Source organism: Neolamprologus multifasciatus, chromosome 7, assembly GCF_963576455.1.
Source record: "Neolamprologus multifasciatus chromosome 7, fNeoMul1.2, whole genome shotgun sequence".
NCBI lineage: Eukaryota > Metazoa > Chordata > Actinopteri > Cichliformes > Cichlidae > Neolamprologus > Neolamprologus multifasciatus.
The window spans coordinates 64,273,350-64,288,895 of record NC_140445.1 but is presented as its reverse complement, the minus strand read 5'-3'; the positions used below and the strand labels follow the sequence as shown (position 1 = coordinate 64,288,895).

General features: G+C 40.6%; 1 long non-coding RNA gene across 1 annotated transcript; it reads left to right on the top strand.

The window, feature by feature from the left end:
• The first annotated feature begins 474 nt into the window (after positions 1-474).
• On the top strand, positions 475-12,348 carry LOC146515884 (uncharacterized). Its single transcript, XR_014875329.1, has 3 exons — positions 475-10,759; positions 10,942-11,002; positions 11,141-12,348. It is a non-coding gene; the product is annotated as an uncharacterized LOC146515884 (long non-coding RNA).
• The last annotated feature ends 3,198 nt before the right edge of the window (positions 12,349-15,546 follow it).

The following is a 15,546-nucleotide window of genomic DNA, read 5'->3' as shown; positions in this document are numbered from 1 at the left end:
AATTGGTCATGCTAATGTAATTGTAACCTACATTGTTGGAGAGAGAAATAACATCGTGGAAGAGACATAAAGTGAGTGAAAAAACGTCCTAAATGCATTTAGAATTTATTTAGAACTACAAATTAAATTTCTTTTAGCAATTTTTTTTTTTGTAATGTCACAATTCCAACCCTGCTCCTATACCCGGGCTTGGACCGGCAAAAGTGACCCGAAATAGGCACTCTGGTGGAGTTACTTTGTGTGTGTGTTTATAAGTAGTTTTAAACCTTGTGATCCACAAAACAGCATAAGAGTAAAAGAAGAACTGACTGCGTTACAGCACCCGCTGCTTGTTGAGAGTAAAAGCGATATGCGCTTTCACGTCTTTTTTTAGCGACTTTTTAGAAAAAAAAGTCGCTGGGGGTCTGAAAACTCGCTAAATATAGCGACAAAGTCGCTAAGTTGGCAACACTGGGCAGAGCTGTTGAGAAATGCTAAGAGCTAACTGGCCGTTAACCGTATCATTCAAATATATTGAATGTCGCGATGTTGGCAAAGAGAGAAAGTGACGTAAGATTTGCGCATGCGGGATACCGATCGGGTTTCCGGTACGGATCGGGTAGCGACAGCTACAAAGGATAAACTACAAGGTTTATCCTTTGAATTGTATAAATATCTTTTAGCGACATTATTTTAACCAAATCGCTAACTTTAGGGAACTTTAGGGAAGATTTTTGCCTATTTTGTCCCATCAAGATGGGCAGCACGGCTTTTATTTTGTGAAGGATCATTTAAAAAAAATCAATGGAAGGGAATCATTTCCATATGGTTCCATCTGCACTGATTAATAAGGATGATGTAGGCAGTTTGCACTCTGGCTGGCATTGCTATTACGTGTTAGCAAAACTCTGCTGCTCACATGAATCCAATTAAAGACAACAGTGTTATTCGGTGAAGCTTAATGCTCTATTTAAACTTCTAATGATTGACTCGGGGGTTATGAAGCTGCTTGTCAATCATGCCTAACATGTGTAAGGTCCTCAGTTCGAGACTCAAATCCCAGGCAGGGTTATGCCAGGAAAAGCATTTGTTGTAAAAATTGGTGCCAAATTAAACATGTGGCTCCACTGCAAATATGGAAGCGTTTTCCAGTTCACAATGTGTCCCCATGTCAAGTATATACGTTTGTACATCTGCACTTGTAGAACCAATTTATAACTTAGTATTAAGGTGTCTCTCATTCATTCAAGTCTGGCTTTTTTTTTCATTGATGGTTTCCAGATGTATAAGAGCTTATGGAGCCTTTTACTCCTTATCCTTTCCCCGGCTTTGATAACACTTTCATTGCACACACACACCTGTGTGTATGCATACTCATACATACATCGCTGTCACTACCAGATGGGAGCTGAGCAGCTTCATTAATCCTTCTCCAGCAGGATCAGATAATTAGGCACCGTAATTGGAGTTTAAAGACTTTAATAAGTAAAATGTCACTTTTCGTCTCCTCGTCATCCCTGCTGAAGTGGTTCGTGTTTTCTACTCTGTCTCTTCCCCACATTCGCTGTGAATGCCATCATGCAGCAAAGGAAACTGAGCTGATTAGTTACACATTTACCACTGGAACATGAAGGATTGTTGCGGTGTTTTCCTTTATCGCTGTTAAATGGTAATCTTACACTATAAAACAATAACTAGTTCCCAAATGGTGATTTATGAGCTTTAACAGGGTTTAATTGGATTTTAAAAGTACTTTATGTCATTCTTTTCATTTAGACTCATGAATTGACCAAGCTCACCCTTATGTCAACTAGAACATTATAATCCCCTCTAGTAATGAGGGGAAAATGTTAAGATCACTTGTGGTGTTATACTTGCGGGCACCAGGGCAGAGATTCAAAGAATCAAACCAAGAGAAGGTTTAATAGGCAATCGGAAAACACCAAAAGCTCATTAAACTTTCCTCCCTGCAGACAGACGTTAATGGAAGAGGAAATATAGCGTGGGCTCTTTGTGTCAGCTAGCTGTTGCCCCCCTCTTTATAAGCATGGGACCTAGAGGGACCTCATTGTGCTCTCTGAAAATGTCATTATCTTTCTGCAAATTAGACAGAAGCATAGCGTGAACAACAGCAGGAGCAAAGGAAACAGGTATCAAATTGCAAAACAGGACTAAAATTTGCACGTGCACAATGATGTAATGCAAATTGCTATAATCATAAATTCCATTATTATAGCAGTATATGTGGCACTATGTTAAAGACAGAGACATGAAAATAGTAGCCCCCCATTTTATTTGATGCTCAGAGACATTTTCTTTTAGTAAGGCCACTGTAATGTCAGTTTTACTGTTGTATAAGTTCCACCAGCAGAGGGCGCTCAGTCCTGTACGCATCGGTAACTAACGCTACACTAGAAGAAGTAGTGTCAGTGATGAAGAGGCAGCGTACGGCCCGCGCGCCGAAAGAACTGATTAATCAGACATTTTTCTGTCTTTACAGGTAAGCTGGGTGGTTGGTAATATAAAACAGAGGTTCTAAAAGTGACAGACAGCAGTGGAGATTAATGATAAATGTCTTGTTTGTGGTGAATGTTAAGCTAAAGAGCTAATTTCCAAGTTGGTCCAGTTGTTAGCCTGTGCCGATCCGAGTGTTAGACTGTACCTAAAGCTTGTTTAGGTTCATTGCAGGTGTATTTTTTGGGTTAAAGCCACACTTAATATGTTTTGCACACTAAGAGAAATGTAAGTTGCTTTATGTTTAGTTCATGAAGAGTGAATGCTATAAAAATATGTTAAGAAAAATGTTTATTTGAAAGGGATAGAGTTGAATAAATACAGTTAATAAGACAGGTTCATAAATAGATTAAAACAGTAGTAAAAACAAGATAAAACTAATGAGAGTTCACTATGTTATTTATGCGTATAGTAAAATGTATTTTTGTGATTTAAGCAGTTTACAAAAGTGGTGCATATGAATATGAAACTGTATAAGTTGTATAAAGTAATGTTGTCAACACTAGAAGAAGTAGTGTCAGTGGTGAAGAGGCAGCGTACGGCCCGCGCGCCGAAAGAACTGATCAATCAGACATTTTTCTGTCTTATATATATAAATAAATATGTTGCACGGGAGATGAGTTGGCCCATCATTTCAGCAGTGTAACATATATAATTACAATACATTCTAGTATAGAAATTAAAATATGTATAGATGTAAATTCATTTTACTAGAATAGAGCATGTGTCACGTCATGTGGCTGTTTACACTCTGGTAAATATTGCCACACTGGTATTATATTTGGCCTCGTTTTTATACTCCTGATATCTTTCTTGCCTTCGTCACAGTTTGATGAATGAGACTCATTTACTCGTGCCAGTGACTGATAGTGTTGTGTCCTGAGAAGAGCATGCCTTGAATAGACAGTGAAGAACAGTAACTCAGTTTCTTTTCATGTCTCACTGATTTACTAATCACTAGGTGGCTGCTTCAACGTCGTGATGTCCCTAGGTTCTGTATAAACGATCAAATCAATTGATTCTAATAACAGAGTCGAGCTCCGAACTGGGCATTAATTACTGCCCAGGATAGTCTGTGTAATCTAATGACATTGCACTTAAAAAACAGCAACTTTGGAGGCGCACCTGTGACGGGCTGCATCTTTAAAGAGTAAATACACCATCTGCAGCACAAGCCAGCCAGCCGGGGTAAATGTAGGTCTGCTCACAGGTCCCTCTTTGCCAGCCTTGTGTTGATTTGAATCCAGCTGACATCCTCTGTGTCCTGAGGTGGAAACGGCACTCGTGCAGTCGTTCAGCGTAAATTAATCCGCGTCTTGCTTAAACAAATGTTATTGTTCACTGTCTTTTTCTGCACCAATTAGCAGCGAGTAAAGGTCAACAGATTCCAGAAGACAACTGCATTTCTGTCTATTTCTTTAAAAACAGCGTCCACTTTGAAATCCGCGTCATTTACAGAACAGTAATAACGATTCAGTCACATCGCTGTCCAGCTCTGCCTCCAGATAATAGAGTTTGTCCTTGCAGGAGCAGCAGATCTGCTGGAAAGCTCCTGGCAAATGAAAGTAATTGTTAATGAAGTGCATAATCAGCCGAACACTCTGTTGACATTACTGATGACAGTAAGAAAAACAGCCTCAGAGTTAATAACATGCAGGTAATTACCACCATGTGATTGAACCAGCAGGTTTTGTGTGTTCTGTCAATATTTCAAAACAAAAGTCCTCTTCTTTGTACTCATTTTGATGTTTTGGTGGCCATTCTGTGCTGATTTGAAGTCTCTTTGTAGTCATTTTGTATCTTTGCTTTCTTTGACTCTTTGTAGTCACGTTGCTGTCTGTTATGGTCATTCTGAACGGTTGTTGTGACCTATAAAGGTCAACATTCACCTCTGACCCACTGAGCTCCCAGGCTTCTGCCTGTCAGCCATATTAGCAATCCTTATCAATCAATCTATCAATTTATTTCTAAGCACGTGTAAAAACAACACAGGTAGATCAAAGTGCTGTAACTCAGTCACAATTAAAAGCTGGGGAGTAAAGATGTGTTTTCAGATGGGATTTAAAGATGTCGAGTGTTGGAGCAAATCCTAATTTGAAGAGACAGGAACAATCAGAAGCAACTTATCAGCTGACCAAAGAGTGCTGTTTGATCGGCAGAGGTACGGCAGAGCTGATCCATTTAGATACTTAAAAACAACAAATAAAATCTTAAAATCAAGTCTAGAGAGTAGTGGAAGCCAGTGTCAACGAGCCGAGACTGGGGAAATATGGTTGCGCTAGTTGGGCTGCAGCATTGTGAACAAGCTGAAGACGAGAGAGCAGAGCGAGGCTGATATTACAGTAATCAAGCCTAGATGAAATCAATGCACGAATCACTTCCTCGAAGTCAGCAGATGACAAGTGTTCTTAATTTTTGAAAGGGCCCTGAGCTGGAAGAAGCTGGCGCTTACAACAGAATTTGTTTGTCAAATGAAAAACTGCCATGAAAGAACACTCCCAGATTTTTTGCAATAGGAGTTCTGGGATTTTCCAGAGGGCAAAGAGGAAAAACGAGGGTAAGAAGGTCCAAATAGTACAATCTCGGCTTATGTAAATCTAGTTCAACTACTTTTGGGACTAAAGCACTTAAACTGTAAAATCACTGCACGTTATAGTGGTGGAAAATAGGAAGGGAGCGGATGAGCTTTGTGAAACGGTGTAAAAGATCTTCCACAACAAGCAAAGTAGTTGCTTCTCCCTAATTGCATGTCACTGTTTGCATAAATTCACATTCCCTAATTGTGTCTGCAAAAACTGCGTGACTATGTCACACAGGGTAAAGTTATACCCTTAATTATGCAATTCCATGTTGTTTGGTTTCATATTAGAGGCAAAAACACAAAATTTAAAGACATAAAAAATGTTCATTTGCAGGAAAAATACTGTTACAAGAATTTCAGTGTCACCCAAGCATTCAGCTTCAAACATCATCCACATTTACCAGACTTTATTTAGTCACGAGTTTTTGCATCGTGCATCTCTGTACACGTGTGCCTCGCTCATAATGACACTTCCTGAGATGAGAAGTCAGGGTTGTGCAGCCCATTACCACACTATCAATTTGTTATAGCAGGAAACTGTTATTAGAGGAGCTCCTGTATGAGCTCTCTGATTGGTTTGGCGTGACACCGCCTGCTGATGTTATATGTTATACTTACTGCAGCGACTGGAGTCTGTGCTCCAATCATCAAACTGTATACTTTACAGTATGCTTTCATATGAGTTTATGCCTTAGCACCAAGTAAAGATGACATTAGCATCAGTAAAATGTTATTGCTATAGAAGAATGACAGGTGAAGAAACTCGGACAATAATGGAGCAAAGCTTGTGAAATTAATGTGCGCTGTTTACGCACTTGCATCGTGCGTCACTCTACAGACATCCTGCATCAAACAAACAAACATCTTTGTCTGTGCTGCAGTATTTCACATCTCTCACTCTGACATGAAAGTGATGCTGCTGCCCAACAAATCTGCCTTCTGTTTCCACACCCATCACACATCAGTCCTAAACACTTCAAAGACCAAGGAACTGGTTGTGGATTTCGGGAGGTCCAGACCAGGTCCACTCCCAGTTCAGATAGAGGGAGAGGAGGTGGAGCTGGTCAACACATACAAGTACCTCGGGCTGTGGGTGGACAACAAACTGGACTGGTCCTGCAACACGCAGCACCTGTATAAAAAAGACCAAAGCCGACTGTACTTCCTCAGGAGGCTGAGGTCTTTCAACATCTGCAGGAAGCTCCTGAGGATGTTTTACCAGTCAGTGGACGCAGGAGTACTTTTCTATTGCGTGGTGTGCTGGGGGAGCAGCACAGCAAAGAAGGACTCATCCAGGCTGGAGAAACCAATCAGGAAGGCGGGATCTGTGGTCGGCATGAAGCTGGACGTTCTGGTGTCAGTGGCAGAGAAGAGGACCTTAAAGAAACTGATGGACGTTATGAACAATGCCGGGCATCCTCTGCACACGGTCGTAAACAATCAGAGGAGCCTATTCAGCGACTTTCTCCCAAAGTCAAAAACCAACCGACTTAAAAACTCCTTTGTCCCACACGCCATCAAACTGTTTAACTCCTCACTGGAGGGGAGAGGGAGGAGAAACAGGGGGACAAGGGAGGGCGGGAACAGCTGAGCTGTAGGTGCTTTTCTACACTGTGCAATATTTGTTTTTTGTTTTGTCTTTTTTCTTATATTCGACTGTGCAATAATCACTGTGCAATATACTCACTCAAATGAGCAATCCTATTTATCCATATTGTATATTCTGTATCTATATATGTGTATATATTAGGGATGCAACGATACCAATTTTTTCAAACCGATACGATACCGATACTTGGATCTGAGTACTTGCCGATACTGAGTACAAAAGCCGATACTTCTACCACACACACACACACAAATGCAATGAATTGGAAGACAGGTTTTATTTTATTCTCTGCCGATAAAAAATAAAATCGTAATAAAAATGACCACAAAAAAATTTCAAGTGAAAAATAAGCACTTCTGTTAAATTATTGCAGAGTCTCCACATTGTAATTTAACAGAATATCACTGAACTATTGGCACTGTCTCGAGCTTTCAGAATAATAAATAAACACTTCTGTTTGGAATAAAATAAACTTTTAAATTATTGCAGAGTGTCCAATTTCATATCGCGGCTCAAGTATGCTGAGAAGACGGTTCAATCCTATGTTTTCCACGACCGGCATTGGCTGGTCATCCAGAGCGATAAAATGAGTCAGAGCCTCTGTTATTTTAACTGCCCGTGGATTTTCTCTTGACATTTTTCTTCGCTTTTCCAAAACCTGAGTTAAAGTTGGCTGTTCCACACTGCTGACATTTTGTTTAGCCTAGCTACAGCAGCCTCCAGTTTCTCTTTTTTATCTGGAGCTGCCAGTCTCACTCGTCTAACCCTGTGCCTGTTTAGCGCGGGATGTCCCCCTAGTGGCCAATCTAAAAAACTACAACAAAAATGACAAGCCACCCTCTGATTAATGAAATAAGTTAGTATCGGTTCATGGTATCGGTTAACTTTTACGAGTATGAGTACACACACATTTTACAGTATCGGCCCCGATACCCGATACCAGTATCGGTATCCGTGCATCCCTAGTATATATGGTGTATTTATGCTTATATCCTTACTCTCATTCCCCTTAATGTATCTGTAACATGCAACTTCTTTCGGTGCTTTGCTACTGGAAACTGAATTTCCCGGAGGAACCCACCCGAGGGATTAATAAAGTTTCATCTAATCTAATCTAATCTAAACTAAACCTCTAATATGTAATATGTTTCCTGGGAGTGATGAACAAGGAGCTTATGCTTCAAACTAACTCTACTCTCCCACTTAAATAAATCGTTTTAAGCATGAGTTGTCTGAACTGAACTTTTGGTGGTCGATATTTCTGTGTAATTTGTTGCTTTGAAATCACAAACACATTGCATATAAAGAGGCAGAGAACAATAGTAAGTGACTAATAGCACTGACTGCTCTCACAGTAACAGGTCAGGCAGGTTTCGTTCATAAGATCCGTAGATTGAAAATTGAATCTTCTGAAAGGGAGGTTTCAAAAATTTGATTTAGAGTTTTTAGATTTCTTTAAGACACGCAGAGGGACTGCTTGTAATACCAAGGTATCCTAATTGTTTTTATTTCAGACGGACCACCTATGTTATCTGTTAATCTGTGACGTCTAAGCAATACGGGAATTCAATTGTGATCAATTTGCAGCTTGTAGCCAATCAAATCGACTTTAGGGGAATTCACTTCCTCCCAGTTCGATATCTTGGCGTCAGGCCTTAAAGCTGAATCGTTGTTATTTTATTTCTCAGTTTAGATCTCATCAGTAAAGCTAATAAGATTTTTAGCTGAGCACTTCACATCATATGCTGTATTAAATCAATATCTCATACTGCACTGTATACCCAGGCACTAGATAATGCCTTTGTACTATTCTAACACTATTAGGGATCTGTCTGTATTCTAATATGATTAACTGAAAAGTTGTGACTCACTGGAGGGCCCAGTGTAAAAACTGGAAAGGACAACTTTGCTATCGCAGCTTACAAACCTGAGTATTTGTTACCTAAAGGTCTTGGGGCTCTTTTTCCACTGAGTATCCTGATGACTGAAACTACAGGGTGAGTTAAGAAAAACTTTAAGTTAATTTAAATAGTCCACAGGCAAGTTCTGACAACTTCTATCTAGACAATCCATCTGTATCAAAGACAAGGAGGCAAGTCTCTAGCAAGACATTCAATATGGATATATGTATGTTTACAGAGGGTGATTAGTGCCCACGACTGCCAAGGTACACCCTTGTCTTCCAGATGGCTGGCTTATGGATGCTCCTTATGGTGCATACTCAAACACTCATCATAGAGGCCCCGCAGACAAAGGAAGAGACTGAAAAAGATACAGACGACACTTTGATCATGTTGAATATACCGTAGTTATGACAGTCTTGCTTTAATGTCTGGTCAAACTTGTTCAGAGGTGCTCTGATACCGAACTGCTGCGTTTTACAACGGTAGAAGGTCTCTAATGTCTATCACAGCGGTCCCCAACCCCCAGGCCTCGGAGCGGTACCGGTCCGTGAGTCGTTTGGTACCGGGCCGCGAGAGTTGAGGCTCAGGTGTGAAATGTATCATTTTTAGGGTTTTTATCGGTTTTCAGCGTTATATTGTTATCGTTTTTATCGTTAACTCGGTTTTCCTGGGTCTTTTTACGTGTGTTATGAATAAATTCTCTTTTTTTTGGTACCGGTACTAGTTTTATTTTGTTGTATTTATCCGCGAGACCTTAAAGGCCGGTCCATGAAAATATTGTCGGGCATAAACCGGTCTGTGGCGCAAAAAAGGTTGGAGACCGCTGTGCTATCAGGTTGCATTAATGTCTACATTTTCAGATACAATCCATCACCGGAACATGAATGGTCTAGTAACTCCTAGCCCAATGAAGTATCGGTCCAAAATGCATCCAAAGATACCTGCATAATTGTACGGGGTGACTCTACTCTCCCAAAAAATCATTTCATGCATTTTATGTGAAAACGACAGTGTTTTTCTATTTAAACGTTGCACAGCGCAATTAAATGGCGCCATCATCTTTAGCTATGGCAGAATGAGCACATTGCACATAGTGTCCCCCATGTATGTATTCACTTATTGTATATAATGTTCTTCTCTCAACTTTTGACCAGTCGAGGAGCGTGTCAGGATACATTTGGGGCGATCGTGGCTCAAGAGTTGGGAGTTTGCCTTGTAATCGGAAGGTTTCTGATTCGAGCCCCGGCTTGGACGGTCTCGGTCGTTGTGTCCTTGGGCGAGACACTTCACCCGTTGCCTACTGGTAGTGGTCAGAGGGGCCGATGGCGCCAGTGTCCGGCAGCCTCGCCTCTGTCAGTGCGCCCCAGAGTGGCTGTGGCTACAATGTAGCTGCCATCACTGGATAAGTAAAGTGCTATATAAATAAAGGCCATTTACCATTTCGCTGTGTGTTGTACTTGCATAACTATGCATGTGGCAAATAAAGAATCTTGTTCTTCGTATTTAATTTTATGAAAGGTACAGCTTGACCCAGTTTTTTTTATAACACTAGTTTTTTGTTCCATTCCTCAACTAATTTTTTTTTTCTGTCTAAAACTAACAAAACAGTGAGTAAAAGTGAAACTTTAAAGTGGTCCCAGATGAGACTGAAACTCTTGACACTTTGGTTTAAAGTCACATTTCCTTGTGGCTGGACTGCTACCCAACATTTCTTTTCATAGGTTCTATTAAAGTGGAAACAATTTATTTAAATGGGCAGTTTCCAGCTACATAGGAACAGATGGGAAGTTGGAGGAGTTGCTGGTCTTGGGAAAAGAACTTGTGATGCTTCTACAGTGCAGCCTGGACACTGGCCCCGCTACAACCCGAATGAAGCATGTGCTTCCTGCAGCACTCCTGGAGCAAAACCAAAGAGTTCATCTTAAAAAATGTAGGTGCTCGCTTTAGTTTTTCATTCCATTGAATTTGCTTGATTTGCAACATTTGAAATCATATTTGTTACAATCATTGTGTCGGTGGGAAAAATGCACGTTTCTCATTACAGGAATGGACAGATGTTTCCTTTTACTTAAATACTTGATGTGCTTAAACTCCAGTCATTCCCAATTGTCCCTGTGGCTAGATTAGCCTGTTTGCATATGTAGAGAAAGAAGACAGACCAGAGTTGATCAGGTGAGTCATGGCACTGCAGTAAATGAACAGGGGAGTGAAACTGCAACAATCTGTCATGACTCCTAATTAGTCCGTGGGGAAGGCGTACTCAGTCTGCATGGAGTTTTGTTCAGTTACATGAAAACATATTCACTGTGGTACTGACTTCTTGTGTGTCTTCACCACCCCCTTTTTCTTCCTAGTCTCTCCTCCTTAACCTCATTACCGCTCCACTGGAATAACCACAGGGTCCCAGTTCCCAAGGTAACTGTAAAGTGCCAGCTTTCAAACCATAAAAAGTCTCTGCAGTCATACAAACCCCCTATTTTATATTGTTTTCTTTCTTTTTTACCCAGTGACAGAGATCAAATTTAAATAAGGAATTTTTCTTGTGTTTTTTAGAAAACACATGGAAACATTTTTGCACTAGCAGAGGCGTGAGCGTGAAAACCTGTTGGCAAAAGAACCAGGAAGCCCTGAAAGAAAATGTGTTCGTGTCTTTAGAAAGTTTTCACAGTGCTGAAGTAGAGCTGGACGATATATCGAGTTTTTAAAAAACATCGATATATTTTTATACGAGATATAAGATGTGACAATATTCTTTATATCGATATAGTCTATGTTACGTTATAACTATACTTGTGGAGCTGCAAGTTTGCCTCTCTTTCGTCCACTTTTGTCTTTACGCAACATTACTCGGCCTCGCCCCTCCTTCACTGAACACAACTCCCCCTCCTCCCCCATCGCTTCACCTGCAGGAAGCGACAAGATGGACACGGCAAATCTCCGTTAACGAGTTACTGCGCATCGCCCCGTGCGTGGGGCTGGACGCCGTCAACGTGTTAGCTAGCTAACCACGCTAACGAGCTAACCACACTAACGCCATGCAGCCCAGAGACGCTGCACAGCCTAAAATCCTTTCATTTTCTCAAAAGTTGACAGCGCGCCTTATGTATGAATTCTGGTTGTGCTCGATGGCCGCGAACCGATTTTATGTGGTACACAGCGCTCAGCAATCTGTCAAAAAATGTTTTAGTACGACTTTGGTAAGCTACGGTGCTGCACCGGTTGATGGATTGTCAGAGCATTACGGCTACCGAGGAGCCTCGCGGAGTGATACGTACTGTGCTTCAACGTAATATTACCCTACTGTGTATAAGGACCATAAATGGCACCTGTTAAGAGACGTGGTTACGAAGAGGATTTCAAACTCAATGCTGTCAGTCACACAGTAGAAGTTGGGAACAGAGCAGCTGTGAAATCTGTCTTTGTTACTATGCTCTGCATCTTTTAGTTTACATTTTGACTGCACAATTGTGAGCTTTTTGTTATGCACAAAAACAACATTGTTTTCTTTTATTTATGGAGCATTATTATTTAATAAATGCTCATAATTTATATTTGAGTAAATTTTATGTACATCTATGCTCTATGTTAATAAAAGTGCCCGTGTGACATCTGCGACACAGCTTTGACTAAGAACTCTCTTTTTGTTCTTACTTTATGGCTTAAAAAAAAAAAATTGAGATATATATCTTATATCGCCGTCCAGGTAAAATATATCGAGATATGAATTTTGGGTCATATCGCCCAGCCCTATGCTGAAGTTTATTGTTCACTAAAAGTCAGTCGTTACAGGGGGCATTTTAGTTCTCCATTGTTGAATCTGTTAGACAATTGATCTAGTTGATATGTGGGGCTGAGAGGATGTCCTTTTATTTACAAGACAGAGTGTAAAAGATAAATGTGGCCACTGTGAGAGTCTGTGCTTCTTTGTTTTTGCATCCAGATGGGATGAGCAAAGGGTGAATCTGAGATGATGCACACTCACAGAGTGGCAGTTTATTACTCACAAAATACTCTAAACGGAGCGATAATTTACAAAATGAACACCGTGCTACATTTGGTAAGGCTTGAAACACACAATCAACACCACAAACTGATTAAGTACGTTTTGACTAAGGTGATGGATCAGTGGAGAAACAGGCTACTAAGCAATCAAGCTTCTTTTTGCACCTAGAGCCTCCTGCTGGCCCTTAGAGGCATTTCCCACTGGCAACATTTTTCAGACTAGTAGGCTAGATCTTCTATAGATAATTGATCCACATGATGCACTATAACTACATCAACACATCTTTCTAACGAATTCATCCTCAGAGTGTCTCTAAACAAGGAGCTGAATCTCTGCTCTAATTGCAAAAAGATGATAGAGGGGATGTATGTTTATATAAGAGTTGGCTCACAATGAATTGTTTTCAATTAGCCTGCATTCATCACTTGTGTACAATGTAGAAGAATAATGTAACTCATCAGATGTAGAACCTTTACTCATTACTTTTGGAGCCCCCCAATGAAAACGAGATTTTAAAAAGGGACATAATAAATGTTTCTGATCAATTGCATTCAGGTTTTTGTTTATTGTAAATAATCCCACAAGCGTTCACAGGTTAATATTCACTAACATTTAAAATCTGAAAAACTTTCAGTTGCATTTGGAGGTAAACTCATTAGCTGTTAATCACCCTTTGATACTTTCTACAAATACAACCAAAGAGCAGCCAAACTGATGCTGTTTAAATACAGGAGTTATAATAATAGCTGTAATCATGTCACAACTAGTTTTTACACATACCGCAGTTGAAAACTGAGAGCAGGACATGGTCATCTTTTTATCCAGCAGCTTGTCTGTGAAGGTTCTCAGTCATCCAGGTCATCGTAGTCAAAGGAGCTTGCAAAGAAAAGCGTCTGGACTTCTTTAAGTTGCTTGAAGACGTTTCACCTTCATCCGAGAAGCTTCTTCAGTTCTAAGGTCAAATGGTGGAGAGTCCCAGATATAAACCTAGTGGGAGTTTCCCCCCACAGAGGGACAAAAGGACCAAAGAGGAGTTTGAAAGAGGAGTGAAAGAAGCATCTATGTCCACTGTGAGCGACCATCTTTGAACAGAGGCGGTGGTTTACGACACCAACTCTCTGCCATCTATAATCCAGTTTTGAGATCCTCCCCAGACGCCTTAATGCCCACTCACATCCTGGGCCATCTGACCTCAGGAATTCGCATAATAAGGTGGGGCCAGGTTTCACAATGAACTCACCCGAAACTCTGGCTGATTGGGACCCACACCCAGTTCCTCACCTTGGCTCAGGCGATTAGAGGATCATCAGGGGGTCCTTTTGTCCCTCTGTGGGGGGAAACTCCCACTAGGTTTTTATCTGGGACTCTCCACCATTTGACCTTAGAACTGAAGAAGCTTCTCGGATGAAGGTGAAACGTCTTCAAGTAACTTAAAGAAGTCCAGACGCTTTTCTTTGCAAGCTCCTTTGACTATCCAGCAACTTCTGAAGGCTAAAAATAAAAAGACAGTTTTTAGTCTTCAAATTACCATAAATGCTGATTGCAATATTTGACCCCGCTTGTCATTCTCGCTGTGATATTATGCAATTCTTTTACAGTGAACAAAACAATCTAGCAGATATATAACAAATGCTACAACACACGTGTGATATCTGTGCCTAAAATAATGCACGTGAAGGCATAGCACAGATAAAGGTGCTTTTTCAGTTATTGCTGGTTTCCATTTATTCGAGATGTGAGATGGCTCCTATCCCTCTACAGCAGTACTGTGCACCGTTCAGGTGCAGATATTGCATGTAGGTTGTTTTGTAGATGTGTTAGCACTGATAAGTGCATGCTTCCAGTGACTCCTTCATATATAAAGTCACGCTGTGTTTTTCTAGTTTTGCTAGCAGCATGGATTTTGGCACATATCAGTGACTGCTCAGTCCAGTTTTTATTATTGCTGGATGTTCTCCTGCAATTTCGATGTGCACGGCGATTTCAAAAGGACTGAAAAAGCCGCGGGGTAAATTCTAAAGAGGTTAAAAAGCTAAAGTTTGAGTTTATGAAAAATTCTTGGATTTTATCGTTCTAGTCTCATCTGTTAATGCCATACGCTTCGAACGTTAATAATGATGTGTAAAGTTTAAGATCGCAAAACAAATATCTGGTGAGCTGCCATATGTCATAAATGAAAAATATGATTTTCAGCAAATTTCTTTTTGATGATCACAACAGAAGGGTGGAAAAATCGATGCAGTGTCAGCATAGCTCACACCATCGACAAACGAGGGTTTTGCTGCTGTCTAATCTCACTCACAGTCACTCAGTTTTACTCTGCGGTGGTTCAGTGCGCCAATAACCAGTGAAACAGACGTCAGGGTGTGCTCACCTCAGTAACAACCAGAACAAACAGCCGTGGCTGTTCTGTTTCCACGTCGAAAGGTCAGAATATTTCAAATCAAGCACTCATGGAGGTCTCAGCTCTGTTACTGCAGTGTGTTTGTTCCTTTTCAGAGGCCTGGATTTCTCCATGTCCATATGTCAAAATGTTCCTCACTCTGTTCCCAAAGTCAGTCTGCAGAGGAGCATTGCTACACAAGCTTAGTCCCCTGAATCAATTGACTGTAGCTGTCTTAGAGCTTCATTCATTATTAAATTCATATTAAAATGTAGCTTCTATTTCAAACGATTTAAAGTTGGAATGACCATTTTAGATTTAGCTTTAAATTTATTATACCCGAATGCAGTTGCATTAAGCGACTTATGTGTACTTGAGTTAAAAAAGGACCCCAGACTAGGGATGCACCGATACCAATACTGGTATCTGGTATAGGGGCCGATACTGTAAAATGTGTGTGTACTCATACTCGTAAAAGTTAACCGATACCAACTTATTTCATTAATCAGAGGGTGGCTTGTCATTTCTGTTGTAGTTTTTTAGATTGGCCACTAGGGGGCCATCCCGCGCTGG